This window comes from Leuresthes tenuis, unplaced genomic scaffold (genome assembly GCF_036924035.1).
Source record: "Leuresthes tenuis unplaced genomic scaffold, fLeuTen1.0.hap1 SCAF_5, whole genome shotgun sequence".
Classification (NCBI taxonomy): Eukaryota; Metazoa; Chordata; class Actinopteri; order Atheriniformes; family Atherinopsidae; genus Leuresthes; species Leuresthes tenuis.
Genome location: NW_027325359.1, coordinates 23,762,741 through 23,776,930, shown reverse-complemented (window position 1 = coordinate 23,776,930; position 14,190 = coordinate 23,762,741). Strand labels below are relative to the sequence as shown.

The following is a 14,190-nucleotide window of genomic DNA, read 5'->3' as shown; positions in this document are numbered from 1 at the left end:
ACATTCACACCGTCTTGCAGCTGAAAACATCCTCTCCCGCTTATGATCATGTGCGGTTTGATATTCGAAAATTTTCTTTCATGTTTTAAAGAAATTATTGATGGACATTCAGACCTTCTTGCAGCTGAACCCCTCTGCTCGCGCTTTTGATGGTGTATAGTAGGGCTTTCGAGCCTTTTCTTCCCGGTTTTTACAAATTATGGTTGGACATTCAGACCTTCTTGCAACCTAACACCTCCGCTCCCTCTTTTGATCATACATTGTCTGGCATTCGCACCTTGTCTTACGCGCTTTTTACAAACTTTAGTCGGACATTCAGACCTTCTTGCAGCTGAACCACCTCCGCTCCCTGTTTTGATCATGTATGGTCTGGCAATACTACCTTTTCTTACCCGTTTGTGAGTAATTTTGGCTGGACATTCACACCTACTCAAAGCCGAACAACTCCGCTACCGCATTTGATGGTGTATAGTCGGGCATTCTCACCCTTTCTCATCAGCTTTTTGCAAATTATGATCTGACATTCACACCTACTTGCAGTCGAACAGCTCTGCTCCCGCTTTTGATTATGTTTGGTTGGATATTCGAACCTTTTCTTCACTGCTTTTTACAAACTTTGTTCGGAGGTACACGTCTTCTTGAAGCCGAACACCTCCGCTTCCGCTTTTGATGGTGTATAGTCGGGCTTTCGAGCCTTTTCTTACCTGGTTTTTAGAAATTATGGTTGGACATTCAGACCTCGCAGCCGAACACCTCCGCTCCCTCTTTTGATCATACATTGTCGGTTATTCGCACCTTGTCTTACCCGCTTTTTACAAACTATAGTCAGACATTCACACGTTGCAGCTGAACCACCTCTGCTCCCTGTTTTGATTATGTATGGTCTGGCAATACTACCTTTTCTTACCCGGTTGTGAGTAATTATGGCTGGACATTCACACCTACTTGCAGTCGAACAGCTCTGCTCCCGCTTTTGATTTTGTTTGGTTGGATATTCGAACCTTTTCTTAACTGCTTTTTACAAACTTTGGTCGGACGTTCACACCTTCTTGCAGCCGAACAACTCCACTCCCGCTATTTATTGTGTACAGTCGGGTAGTTTAACCTTTTCTTACCCGCTTTTTACCAACTATGGTCGGACATTCACACCGTCTTACAGCGGAACACCTCCGCTTCCGCTTTTGATGGTGTATAGTCGGGCATGCGAACCTTTTCTTACCCGCTTTTTACAAACTATGGTCGGACATTCAAACCTTCTTGTAGCCGAAAGCCTCCGCTGCCTCTTTTGATCATACATTGTCGGGCATTCGCACCCTTTCTTACCCGCTTTTTATAAAACCATGGTCGGACTGTCACAACTTCTTGTAGCCGACCACATCTGCTCCCGCTATCGATTGTGTACAGTTGGGTTTTTTAACCTTTTCTTACCCGCTTTTTACCAGCTCTGGTCGGACATTCACACCTTCTTACAGCGGAACACGTCCGCTCCCTCTTTTGATGGTGTATTTTCGGGCATTCAAACCTTTTCTTACCCGTTTTTTACAAACTATGCTCGGACATTCAGACCTTCTTGCAGCTGAATCACCTCCGCTCCCTGTTTTGATTATGTATGGTCTGGCAATACTACCTTTTCTTACCCGTTTGTGAGTAATTATGGCTGGACATTCACACCTACTTTCAGCAGAACACCACCTCTCTCGCTTTTGATGATGTATGGACCGGCATTCTTACCTTTTCTAACACATTTTTCAGCAATTATGGTCGGACATTCCCACCTACTCAGAGCCGAACACCTCAGTTCCCGCATTTGATGGTGTATAGTCGGGCATTCTCACTCTTTCTCATCAGCTTTTTGCAAATTATGATCTGATATTCACAGCTGCTTTTGATAATGTATGGTTGGGCATTCGCACCTTTTTTTACCCATTTTTCAGGAATTATGGGTGGACATTCACACCGTCTTGCAGCTGAAAACATCCTCTCCCGCTTATGATCATGTGCGGTTTGATATTCGAAAATTTTCTTTCATGTTTTAAAGAAATTATTGATGGACATTCAGACCTTCTTGCAGCTGAACCCCTCTGCTCGCGCTTTTGATGGTGTATAGTAGGGCTTTCGAGCCTTTTCTTCCCGGTTTTTACAAATTATGGTTGGACATTCAGACCTTCTTGCAACCTAACACCTCCGCTCCCTCTTTTGATCATACATTGTCTGGCATTCGCACCTTGTCTTACGCGCTTTTTACAAACTTTAGTCGGACATTCAGACCTTCTTGCAGCTGAACCACCTCCGCTCCCTGTTTTGATCATGTATGGTCTGGCAATACTACCTTTTCTTACCCGTTTGTGAGTAATTTTGGCTGGACATTCACACCTACTCAAAGCCGAACAACTCCGCTACCGCATTTGATGGTGTATAGTCGGGCATTCTCACCCTTTCTCATCAGCTTTTTGCAAATTATGATCTGACATTCACACCTACTTGCAGTCGAACAGCTCTGCTCCCGCTTTTGATTATGTTTGGTTGGATATTCGAACCTTTTCTTAACTGCTTTTTACAAACTTTGTTCGGAGGTACACGTCTTCTTGAAGCCGAACACCTCCGCTTCCGCTTTTGATGGTGTATAGTCGGGCTTTCGAGCCTTTTCTTACCTGGTTTTTAGAAATTATGGTTGGACATTCAGACCTTGCAGCCGAACACCTCCGCTCCCTCTTTTGATCATACATTGTCGGTTATTCGCACCTTGTCTTACCCGCTTTTTGCAAACTATAGTCAGACATTCACACGTTGCAGCTGAACCACCTCTGCTCCCTGTTTTGATTATGTATGGTCTGGCAATACTACCTTTTCTTACCCGGTTGTGAGTAATTATGGCTGGACATTCACACCTACTTGCAGTCGAACAGCTCTGCTCCCGCTTTTGATTTTGTTTGGTTGGATATTCGAACCTTTTCTTAACTGCTTTTTACAAACTTTGGTCGGACGTTCACACCTTCTTGCAGCCGAACACCTCCGCTTCCGCTTTTGATAGTATATATTCGGGCATTCGAACCTTTTGTTACCCGCTTTTTACAAACCATGGGTGGACTTTCACACCTTCTTGTACCCGAACAACCCTGCTCCCGCTATTGGTGGTGTACAGTCGGGTATTTTAACCTTTTCTTACCCGCTTTTTACAAACTATGGTCGGACATTCACACCTTCTTACAGCGGAACACGTCTGCTCCACCTTTTAGTGTTCTATCACACCTTTTTTTCACCGCATTTTATGGATTATGGTTGGAAATTCTCAACCACTCTCATCCGAAGACCTCTCCTCCCGCTTTTGTGAATATATTTGAACTTTAGTCGGACATTCACACCTTCTTGCAGCTGAACCACCTCCGCTCCCTGTTTTGATCATGTATGATCTGGCAATACTACATTTTCTTACCTGTTTGTGAGTAATTATGGCTGGACATTCACACCTACTTTCAGCAGAACACCACCTCTCTCGCTTTTGATGATGTATGGACCGGCATTCTTACCTTTTCTAACACATTTTTCAGCAATTATGGTCGGAGATTCACACCTACTAACAGACGAACAACTCCGCTCCCGCATTTGATGGTGTATAGTTGTTGTTTTGCAAATTATGATCTGACATTCACACTTACTTGCAGTCGAACAGTTCTGCTCCCGCTTTTGATTATGTTTGGTTGGATATTCGAAACTTTTCTTAACTGCTTTTTACAAACTTTGGTTGGACGTTCAAACCCTCTTGTAGCCGAACACATCCACAGCTGCTTTTGATGATGTATGGTTGGGTATTCGCACCTTTTTTTTACCCATTTTTCAGTAATTATGGGTGGACATTCACACCTTCTTGCAGCTGAACACCTCCTCTCCCACTTATGATCATGTACGGTTTGATTTTCAAAATTTTTACTTTAATTTTTTCTAGCAATTATTGATGGACATTCAGACCTTCTTGCAGCTGAACAACTCCGCTCCCTCTTTTGATCATAAATTGTCGGGCATTCGAACCTTTTCTTACCCGCTTTTTACAAAACTTGGTCGGACTTTCACACCTTTTAGTAGCCGAACAACTCCGCTCCCGCTATTGATTGTGTACAGTCGGGTATTTTAACCTTTTCTTACCCGCTTTTTACCAACTATGGTCGGACATTCATAACTTCTTACAACGGAACACCTCCGCTCCTTATTTTGATGATGTATGGTTGGGCATTCAAACCTACTTGTTGCCCGCTTTTCATTAATTATGGGTGGACATTCACACCTTGTCGCAGCCAAACACCTCCGCTCCCTGTTTTGATGGTGTATAATGGTGGACATTCGCACCTTTTCTCACCCGCTTTTTACTATGGTCGGCCATTCACAGCTTCCTCTCCACCATACTTGTATGGTGGGATATTCACACCCACTTGCATCCGAAGACCTCCGCCCCCACTTTTGTTCATATTTAGTCGGTCATTCGCACCTTACCCGCTTTTGGCAAACTATGGCCTTCTTGCAGCCAAACACCTGATCTCGCTTTTGATGATGTAAGGTTGGGCATTCAGACCTTGCTTCACCTACTTTTCACCAAATATAGTCGGACATTCACACCTTCTTGCAGCCAAACACTTCCGCTCCACTTTTGAGTGTTCTATGTAGCATTCACACCTTTTTCTTCACCGCATTTTATAGATTATGGTTGGAAATTCTCACCCACTCTCATCCGAAGACCTCTCCTCCCACTTTTGTTAATGTATAGTCGGGCATGAGAACCTTTTCTTACCCGCTTTTTACAAATTATGGTTGGACATTCACACCTACTTGCAGCCGAATACTGATACTGATCCTCCCGTAATAAAATGGTCGGATCTTATCAAACACACTTTGTTTCTTGTGACAATCAAGTCAGCGAAACAGCGTATACACGTCAAGACACTGAATCAAGTTTGCCACAAGAACTCATAAGTTTGGCAGTATTGCTCTGCCGTCAGCAATCATACACCCATTTTATTTTCGTGAGACATGTGCAGGCACCTGTTCATCTACTGTTCTATCACTATGAATTAGTTTATCTATTATCAATAAGGATACTTCTACAACTACTATCAAAGTATGTCCGGACTTCTTATGTTGTCAGTTGCTATATATGAATAAGTGGGTAGCTACTGACAAGCATTAAGCATGTCACACAGCCCAAACATATAACATTTCAGGACACACCACACAGTTAACAACCACAGTGAAGCGTGTCAAAGCCCAAACATGTAACATTCAACGGGACACTTACACAACACATTCAAATCAAACAGTCAGACAACATACAAGAACATATACCCCAGCCGGCATTGCTCCCTGCCTATTTTCCTACAGCTCACTATGTGTGCGCACACCTTTATTCACAAACTCTTCAACTTATACTCTTTTACCGAAGCTGCTACAGCTCGATTGGCCGAATACCCTTAGATCCTATTTCGGTGAATTTGACATCTGCCTTACATGTAACAGATTAGCGATTTAGTTTGAGTGAAGGAATTCATTTTATAGCAAAATCCCAAATCGTGAAGAACTCATGAAAGTAAGCTTATTCTCGGATTCATGAAACTTTAGATTTGCTCTGTCTTTTACTGCAAAGTACAACGTTGTTTTTTTTGTTTAAATCTTTCTAGACATGGTAAATATGAAGGACAAAGCAGTTTTAACATAGTTTGAGTGAAGGAATTCATTTTATAGATAAAATCCCAAGAGTCTGCTGAGAAACAAGAATGAATGAGAAGTAGACTTTAACACGGCTCTAGGAGCGAGCCGAGTGTGGGCTAACCGGGAGAATTGCTTGAAAGAAACGCGACACCGAATGAGCGGTCAGAACAAAGCCTCAATACGGTTTTCCCGTGGTGTTTTTGTTGCTGCCTTGTCTTTTGCACAGAGTAAAAGACAAGGCAGCCATCGAATAGGGCCCGATTGTTCCTACTTGGTCAGCCGAGGAGCAAGGGGGGGAGCAAGCGTCTCAACCAAGCAAAGCTCACCATGGGGAAGGTGGCTATGCCAACTAGCCTGATGCCCTGCTCCCGCAGTGATGGATAATCGTACTCTGGTTTCTCTTCATAACGTACAAGTCTTTCGCCTTTTACTAAAGACTTCCGTGGAAAGCAGCACTAATGAGTTGTTTCTATTTTTGGCAGGCTTTACCTTTGCGGGTGAAGACCTTTCCGTCTGTGCAAAAGAAATCTTGTTACTGTGCAGAGTGACTTCTCTGAGTAGAGTCGCCTTACTTGTTGCAACTGTGCCGATGTTGCTTGGATGGTGCTTGCTGGAGCGTGCGGGAGTGCAAAGTTATACCATTTAAAAGGGCTGAAGAGTGCTCAGTGCAGCGGGTGGGCGGAGGTGCAAAGTGACACTCTGGCCACCTATGGCCATAAAAAGAACACCGCTACAAGTGCGCATTGTGCCAGGAAGGGCCCTTGGACGTGAACCAGTGGACAGATATCACTTCTCGGCCTTTTGGCTAAGATCAAGTGTAGTACCTGTTCTTATCAGTTTAATATGTGATATGGCCTTTGTACGAGGACTACATATTAAATTGATTTTTAGCAATAGGAGTTGAAAAAGGAGCTTGCTCCGTTCACTCCAAGCATCGACCCGGTACTGCAGTGCCGCTGGGAACGGTGCGCTCTTCTCTGCTCTTGTGAAAAAGCAAACAGTGGTGCAGGATGGAAGTTTCAGGGAGCCCAAGATGAAACTTTCTTTTAGTCTGCTGAGAAAAGAGAGTGAATGCGAAGTAGACTTTAACACAGCTCTGGGGGCAAGCCGAGTGCGGGCTAACCGGGAGAATTACTTGAAAGAAACGCGACACTGAATGAGCGGTCAGAACAAAGCCTCAATACAGTGTTCCCGTGGTGTTTGTGGCTGCCTTGTCTTTTGCACAGAGTAAAAGACAAGGCAGCCATCGAATAGGGCCCGATTTTTCCTACTTGGTCAGCCGAGGATCATGGAGGGGGAGCAAGCGTCTCAACCAAGCAAAGCTCACCATGGGGAAGGTGGCTATGCCAACTAGCCTGATGCCCTGCTCCCGCAGTGACGGATAATCGTACTCTGGTTTCTCTTCATAACGTACAAGTCTTTCGCCTTTTACTAAAGACTTCCGTGGAAAGCAGCACTAATGAGTTGTTTCTATTTTTGGCAGGCTTTACCTTTGCGGGTGAAGCCCTTTCCGTCTGTGCAAAAGAAATCTTGTTACTGTGCAGAGTGACTTCTCTGAGTAGAGTCGCCTTACTTGTTGCGACTGTGCCGATGTTTGAAGCTGGAGTGCAACGTTGTTGCTTGGATGGTGCTTGCTGGAGCGTGCGGGAGTGCAAAGTTATACCATTTAAAAGGGCTGAAGAGTGCTCAGTGCAGCGGGTGGGCGGAGGTGCAAAGTGACACTCTGGCCACCTATGGCCATAAAAAGAACACCGCTACAAGTGTGCATTGTGCCAGGAAGGGCCCTCGGACGTGAACCAGTGGACAGTTATCGCTTCTCGGCCTTTTGGCTAAGATCAAGTGTAGTACCTGTTCTTATCAGTTTAATATCTGATATGGCCTTTGTACGAGGACTACATATTAAATGGATTTTTAGCAATAGGAGTTGAAAAAGGAGCTTGCTCCGTTCACTCCAAGCATCGACCCGGTACTGCAGTGCAGCTGGGAACGGTGCGCTCTTCTCTGCTCTTGTGAAAAAGCAAACAGTGGTGCAGGATGGAAGTTTCAGGGAGCCCAAGATGAAACTTTCTTTTAGTCTGCTGAGAAAAGAGAGTGAATGCGAAGTAGACTTTAACACAGCTCTGGGGGCGAGCCGAGTGCGGGCTAACCGGGAGAATTGCTTGAAAGAAACGCGACACTGAATGAGCGGTCAGAACAAAGCCTCAATACGGTGTTCCCGTGGTGTTTGTGGCTGCCTTGTCTTTTGCACAGAGTAAAAGACAAGGCAGCCATCGAATAGGGCCCGATTTTTCCTACTTGGTCAGCCGAGGAGCAAGGAGGGGGAGCAAGCGTCTCAACCAAGCAAAGCTCACCATGGGGAAGGTGGCTATGCCAACTAGCCTGATGCCCTGCTCCCGCAGTGACAGATAATCGTACTCTGGTTTCTCTTCATAATGTACAAGTCTTTCGCCTTTTACTAAAGACTTCCGTGGAGAGCAGCACTAATGAGTTGTTGCTATTTTTGGCAGGCTTTACCTTTGCGGGTGAAGCCCTTTCTGTCTGTGCAAAAGAAATCTTGTTACTGTGCAGAGTGACTTCTCTGAGTAGAGTTGCCTTACTTGTTGCGACTGTGCCGATGTTTGAAGCTGGAGTGCAAAGTTGTTGCTTGAATGGTGCTCGCTGGAGCGTGCGGGAGTGCAAAGTTATACCATTTAAAAGGGCTGAAGAGTGCTCAGTGCAGCGGGTGGGCGGAGATGCAAAGTGACACTCTGGCCACCTCGAAAACCGAGGTTACATCCAGTACCAGGGGCAGCCCAAGCTCTGCCGCAAGTGTGGTGAGCATGGGCACCTGGTTGAGGCTTGTACCAAGGTGATATGTGGGAAGTGCAGAGAAATTGGGGACACTTTTGGAGAGTGTCCAAATGGCAGGAAATGTAATCTCTGTGGAGAATTAAATCACCTCTTCTGAGGTGGCAGTTGGTGAACAAAGTGAAGAGGTTGACCCAATAAATTCAAACTTCCCGCTAAAAGCTTGGATTGGAAGTGAGGAGCAAAAAGGAGAGGGGCCTGTAGAGGCCTCACCACTCAGTGCTGAAGTCTGTGAGAATTCACAGGCAGAGGGTGGAGCTAAGCTAAATGAGGAGGAAGAGCAGACAGGTGAGTCTAGTGAAGGTACTCACCTCCCCGAAGGTCAACAGCCGAGGAGGACGGCATCTGAGTTGTCCTCTGATTCCCTTTAGCTCCGCAATCAACCCCCAGGGACTCAAAGTTAAATGCAACATTGCATCAGAGGCCAACACGAGAGTCCGAAAAGGAGAGCTAGTTTCCCAAGAAATAACCTGAGTGTGTAATTTGTTTTGATAACTTAGAAAAACGAAAATGACATACCTACTTTCCTTTATCCTTTTAATGGTTCTCACCTTCTCAACACTAAATGTGAGAAGTGTGAAATCAAAGACAAGAGCCCAGAGTATTATATCCTTCTTAGACTCCATAAAATCAGATGTGTTTTTAATACAAGAATGTGGACTACCTTTTTTGAAAAACCATAGACAATGGGAGGAAATGTGGCCCAATTTATCGATATGGAGTGGCTCAAATCAAATTAAAAATGATGGTGTGGCCATTCTAATTAAAAATCCGCATGTTCTGGTGCGAGACGGACGGGCACTTTTAGCACACTTGAATTTTATGGGGCAAGACTTTAACCTCTTAAATATTTATGGTTTCAATGGAAAAAATGACAGGTATGACCTTTTAGAAGATTACTCACAAACGGGTAAGAAATGGTAGTATTGCCAGACTATACATGATCAAAACAGGGAGCGGAGGTGGTTCAGCTGCAAGGTGTGAATTTCTGACTAAAGTTTGTAAAAAGCGCGTAAGACAAGGTGCGAATGCCCAACAATGTATGATCAAAAGAGGGAGCGGAGGTTTTCGGCTGCAAGGTCTGAATGTCCAACCATAATTTGTAAAAACCGGGGAAGAAAAGAATCGAAAGCCCGACTATACACCATCAAAAGCGGGAGCGGAGGTGTTCAGCTGCAAGAAGGTGTGAATGTCCGACCATAGTTGGTAAAAAGCGGGTAAGAAATGGTTAAAATGCCCGACTGTACACCATCAAAAGCGGAAGCGGAGGTGTTCGGCTTCAAGAAGACGTGAACCTCCGAACAAAGTTTGTAAAAAGCAGTTAAGAAAAGGTTCGAATATCCAACCAAACATAATCAAAAGCGGGAGCAGAGCTTTTCGACTGCAAGTAGGTGTGAATGTCAGATCATGATTTGCAAAAAGCTGATGAGAAAGGGTGAGAATGCCCGACTATACACCATCAAATGCGGGAGCGGAGTTGTTTGTCTGTGAGTAGGTGTGAATCTGCGACCATAATTGCTGAAAAATGTGTTAGAAAAGGTAAGAATGCCGGTCCATACATCATCAAAAGCGAGAGAGGTGGTGTTCTGCTGAAAGTAGGTGTGAATGTCCAGCCATAATTACTCACAAACGGGTAAGAAAAGGTAGTATTGCCAGACCATACATGATCAAAACAGGGAGCGGAGGTGGTTCAGCTGCAACGTGTGAATGTCTGACTATAGTTTGTAAAAAGCGGGTAAGACAAGGTGCGAATACCCGAACATACACCATCAAAAGAGGGAGCGGAGGTGTTCCGCTGTAAGAAGGTGTGAATGTCCGACCAGAGTTGGTAAAAAGCGGGTAAGAAAAGGTTAAAAAAACCCGACTGTACACAATCAATAGCGGGAGCAGATGTGTTCGGCTACAAGAAGGTGTGACAGTCCGACCATGGTTTGTAAAAAGCGGGTAAGAAAAGGTGCAAATGCCCGACAATGTATGATCAAAAGAGGGAGCGGAGCTTTTCGGCTACAAGAAGGTTTGAATGTCCGACCATAGTTTGTAAAAAGCGGGTAAGAAAAGGTTCGAATGCCCGACTATACACCATCAAAAGCGGAAGCGGAGGTGTTCCGCTGTAGACGGTGTGAATGTCCGACCATAGTTGGTAAAAAGCGGGTAAGAAAAGGTTAAACTACACGACTGTACACAATCAATAGCGGGAGTGGAGTTGTTCGGCTACAAGAAGGTGTGAAAGTCCGACCATGGTTTGTAAAAAACGGGTAAGATAATGTTCGAATTCCCGAATATATACCATCAAAAGCGGAAGCGGAGGTGTTCGGTTGCAAGAAGGTGTGAACGTCCGACCAAAGTTTGTAAAAAGCAGTTAAGAAAAGGTTCGAATATCCAACCAAACAAAATCAAAAGCAGGAGCAGAGCTGTTCGACTGCAAGTAGGTGTGAATGTCCAGCCATAATTACTCACAAATGGGTAAGAAAAGGTAGTATTGCCACTCCATACATGATCAAAACAGGGAGCGGAGGTGGTTCAGCTGCAACGTGTGAATGTCTGACTATAGTTTGTAAAAAGCGGGTAAGACAAGGTGCGAATGCCCGACAATGTATGATCAAAAGAGGGAGCGGAGGTGTTCGGCTGCAAGGTCTGAATATCCAACCATAATTTCTAAAAACCGGGTAAGAAAAGGCTCGAAAGCCCGACTTTACACCATCAAAAGCGGGAGCGGAGGTGTTCAGCTGCAAGAAGGTGTGAATGTTCGACTAAAGTTTGTAAAAATCTGGTAAGACAAGTTATGAATGCCCGACAATGTATGATCAAAAGCGGGAGCGGAGGTGTTCAGCTGCAAAGAAGGTCTGAATGTCCATCAATAATTGCTAGAAAACATGAAAGTAAAAATTTCTAATATCAAACCGCGCATGATCATAAGTGGGAGAGGAGGTGTTCAGCTGCAAGAAGGTGTGAATGTCCATCAATAATTGCTAGAAAACATGAAAGTAAAAATTTCTAAAATCAAACCGCACATGATCATAAGTGGGAGAGGAGGTGTTCAGCTGCAAGAAGGTGTGAATATCCACCCATAATTCCTGAAAAATGGGTAAAAAAAAGGTGCGAATGCCCAACCATACATCATCAAAAGCAGCTGTGGATGTGTTCGGCTACAAGAAGGTGTGAACGTCCAACCAAAGTTTGTAAAAAGCAGTTAAGAAAAGGTTCGAATATCCAACCAAACATAATCAAAAGCGGGAGCAGAACTGTTCGACTGCAAGTAGGTGTGGATGTCAGATCATAATTTGCAAAAAGCTGATGAGAAAGGGTGAGAATGCCCGACTATACACCATCAAATGCGGGAGCGGAGTTGTTCGTCTGTGAGTAGGTGTGAATCTCCGAACATAATTGCTGAAAAATGTGTTAGAAAAGGTAAGAATGCCGGTCCATACATCATCAAAAGCGAGAGAGGTGGTGTTCTGCTGAAAGTAGGTGTGAATGTCCAGCCATAATTACTCACAAACGGGTAAGAAAAGGTAGTATTGCCAGACCATACATGATCAAAACAGTAAGCGGAGGTGGTTCAGCTGCAAGAAGGTGTGGATGTCTGACTATAGTTTGTAAAAAGCGGGTAAGACAAGGTGCGAATGCCCGACAATGTAAGGCAAGGCAAGACAAGGCAAGTATATTTGTATAGCACAATTCAACAACAAGGTGATTCAAAGTGCTTCACAGAGACATTAAAACAGAAGAAATAAAAAGCATGATTTAAAATTTAAACAAAAGAAGGAAATAAGAACAATAGATAAAATCAGAAAAAATTATATATATGAAAGATAAAATCAATAGTTAAAACATGATTCCGTTTTGAAACTCAAGCTTATTCAAATGCAGCTGAAAATAGATGTGTCTTCAACCTGGACTTAAATACACTGAGTGTTTCAGCTGATCTGAGGCTTTCTGGGACTTTGTTCCAGACATGTGGAGCATAGAAGCTGAATGCAGCTTCTCCATGTCTGGTTTTGACTCTGGGAACTGATAAAATACCGGATCCAGATGACCTGAGGGGTCTGGAAGGTTCATAGTGGGTCAGGAGGTCACTGATGTATTTTGGTCCTTGACCATTCAGAGCTTTATAGACCAGCATCAGAACTTTAAAGTCTATCCTCTGATGGACAGGCAGCCAGTGTAAAGACTTGAGAGCTGGACTGTGATGTGCTCCACTTTTTTGGTCTTAGTGAGGACTCGAGCAGCTGAGTTCTGGATGAGCTGCAGTTGTCTAACTGACTTTTTAGGCAGACCTGTAAAGATGCTATTACAATAATCAAGCCTACTAAAGATGAATGCATGGACTAGTTTTTCCAGGTCCTGCTGAGACATCAGATCTTTTAGCCTTGATATATTCTTAAGGTGATAGTAGGCTGACTTTGTTAATGCCTTAATGTGTTTGTCCAAATTTAGGTCTGAGTCCATCACTACACCCAGATTTCTGGCCTGGTTGGTCGTTTTTAGATTTATAGATTGAAGCTCTGTGGTGACTTTCAATCGTTTATCTTTGGCTCCAAAGACAATTACCTCAGTTTTGTTTATGTTTAGCTGGAGGAAGTTGTGGCACATCCAGTCATTAATTTCCTCAATGCATTTTCCAAGGGCCTGTACAGGCCCTCTGTCTCCTGGTGACATTGTTATATACATCTGTGTGTCATCTGCATAGCTATGGTAGTTTATTTGGTTGTTTTTTATAATCTGTGCCAGTGGGAGCATGTAGATGTTAAACAGAAGAGGTCCCAGGATGGAACCTTGGGGAACTTGTGATTCTTGTCTGCTCAGATGTAAAGTTACCTATTGACACAAAGTACTTCCTGTTCTCTAAGTATGTTTTGAACCAGTTTAGTACAGTTCCGGAAAGACCAGCCCAGTTCTCCAGTTGTTTGAGTAATATATTGTGGTCAACTGTATCAAAGGCAGCACTGAGATCCAGTAAAACTAAGACTGACATTTTTCCACTGTCTGTATTCAGACATATGTCATTAAACACTTTGGTCAGAGCAGTCTCAGTGCTGTGGTGCTGTCTAAAGCCTGACTGGAAGGTATCATAGCAGTTATTTTGTGTTAAAAAGTAATTAAGCTGTTGAAAAACCGCTTTTTCAATGATCTTACTTAAAAATGGGAGATTTGAGATGGGCCTGTAGTTGTTCATTTGCGTCTTATCAAGATTGTCCTTTTTCAGCAGAGGTTTAATTACAGCTGTTTTTAGTGGCTCTGGAAACACACCTGACGTTAAGGACAGGTTCACAATCAGTAACAGGTCTGACTCCAAAGTCTTTGAGACCCCTTTGAAAAAACCTGTTGGTAGGATGTCTAAACAGCAAGAGGAGGACTTCAGGTGACGTAAGATGTCCTCCAGGTCTTTACTGTTAATGGGTTGAAATAGTGTCATGGTGTTTAAACCGGTTTTCGGTGGACACAGTACATATGCTGAACCTGCTGCTGATGTACCAACTGCTTGTCTAATATTTTGGACTTTGTCTATGAAGAATTTGGCAAAGTCATTGCAGGCCATGGTGGAATGGAGTTCATTTGCCACTGACACAGGAGGGTTTGTTAGCCTGTCAACTGTAGCAAATAAGGCCCGAGCATTATGACTGTTTTTGGTGATGATGTCAGGGAAGT

The 14,190-nt window shown here is 43.9% G+C and overlaps 5 non-coding genes across 5 annotated transcripts; all 5 read left to right on the top strand.

Moving 5' to 3' along the window:
• Positions 1–6,080: 6,080 nt before the first annotated feature.
• On the top strand, positions 6,081–6,194 carry LOC140308115 (U5 spliceosomal RNA). The gene has a single exon (XR_011916090.1). It is a non-coding gene; the product is annotated as a U5 spliceosomal RNA (small nuclear RNA).
• A 285-nt stretch (positions 6,195–6,479) lies between these two features.
• On the top strand, positions 6,480–6,670 carry LOC140308025 (U2 spliceosomal RNA). The gene has a single exon (XR_011916036.1). It is a non-coding gene; the product is annotated as a U2 spliceosomal RNA (small nuclear RNA).
• A 411-nt stretch (positions 6,671–7,081) lies between these two features.
• On the top strand, positions 7,082–7,195 carry LOC140308114 (U5 spliceosomal RNA). The gene has a single exon (XR_011916089.1). It is a non-coding gene; the product is annotated as a U5 spliceosomal RNA (small nuclear RNA).
• A 308-nt stretch (positions 7,196–7,503) lies between these two features.
• On the top strand, positions 7,504–7,694 carry LOC140307958 (U2 spliceosomal RNA). Its single transcript, XR_011915976.1, has one exon. It is a non-coding gene; the product is annotated as a U2 spliceosomal RNA (small nuclear RNA).
• A 411-nt stretch (positions 7,695–8,105) lies between these two features.
• On the top strand, positions 8,106–8,219 carry LOC140308265 (U5 spliceosomal RNA). The gene has a single exon (XR_011916228.1). It is a non-coding gene; the product is annotated as a U5 spliceosomal RNA (small nuclear RNA).
• The last annotated feature ends 5,971 nt before the right edge of the window (positions 8,220–14,190 follow it).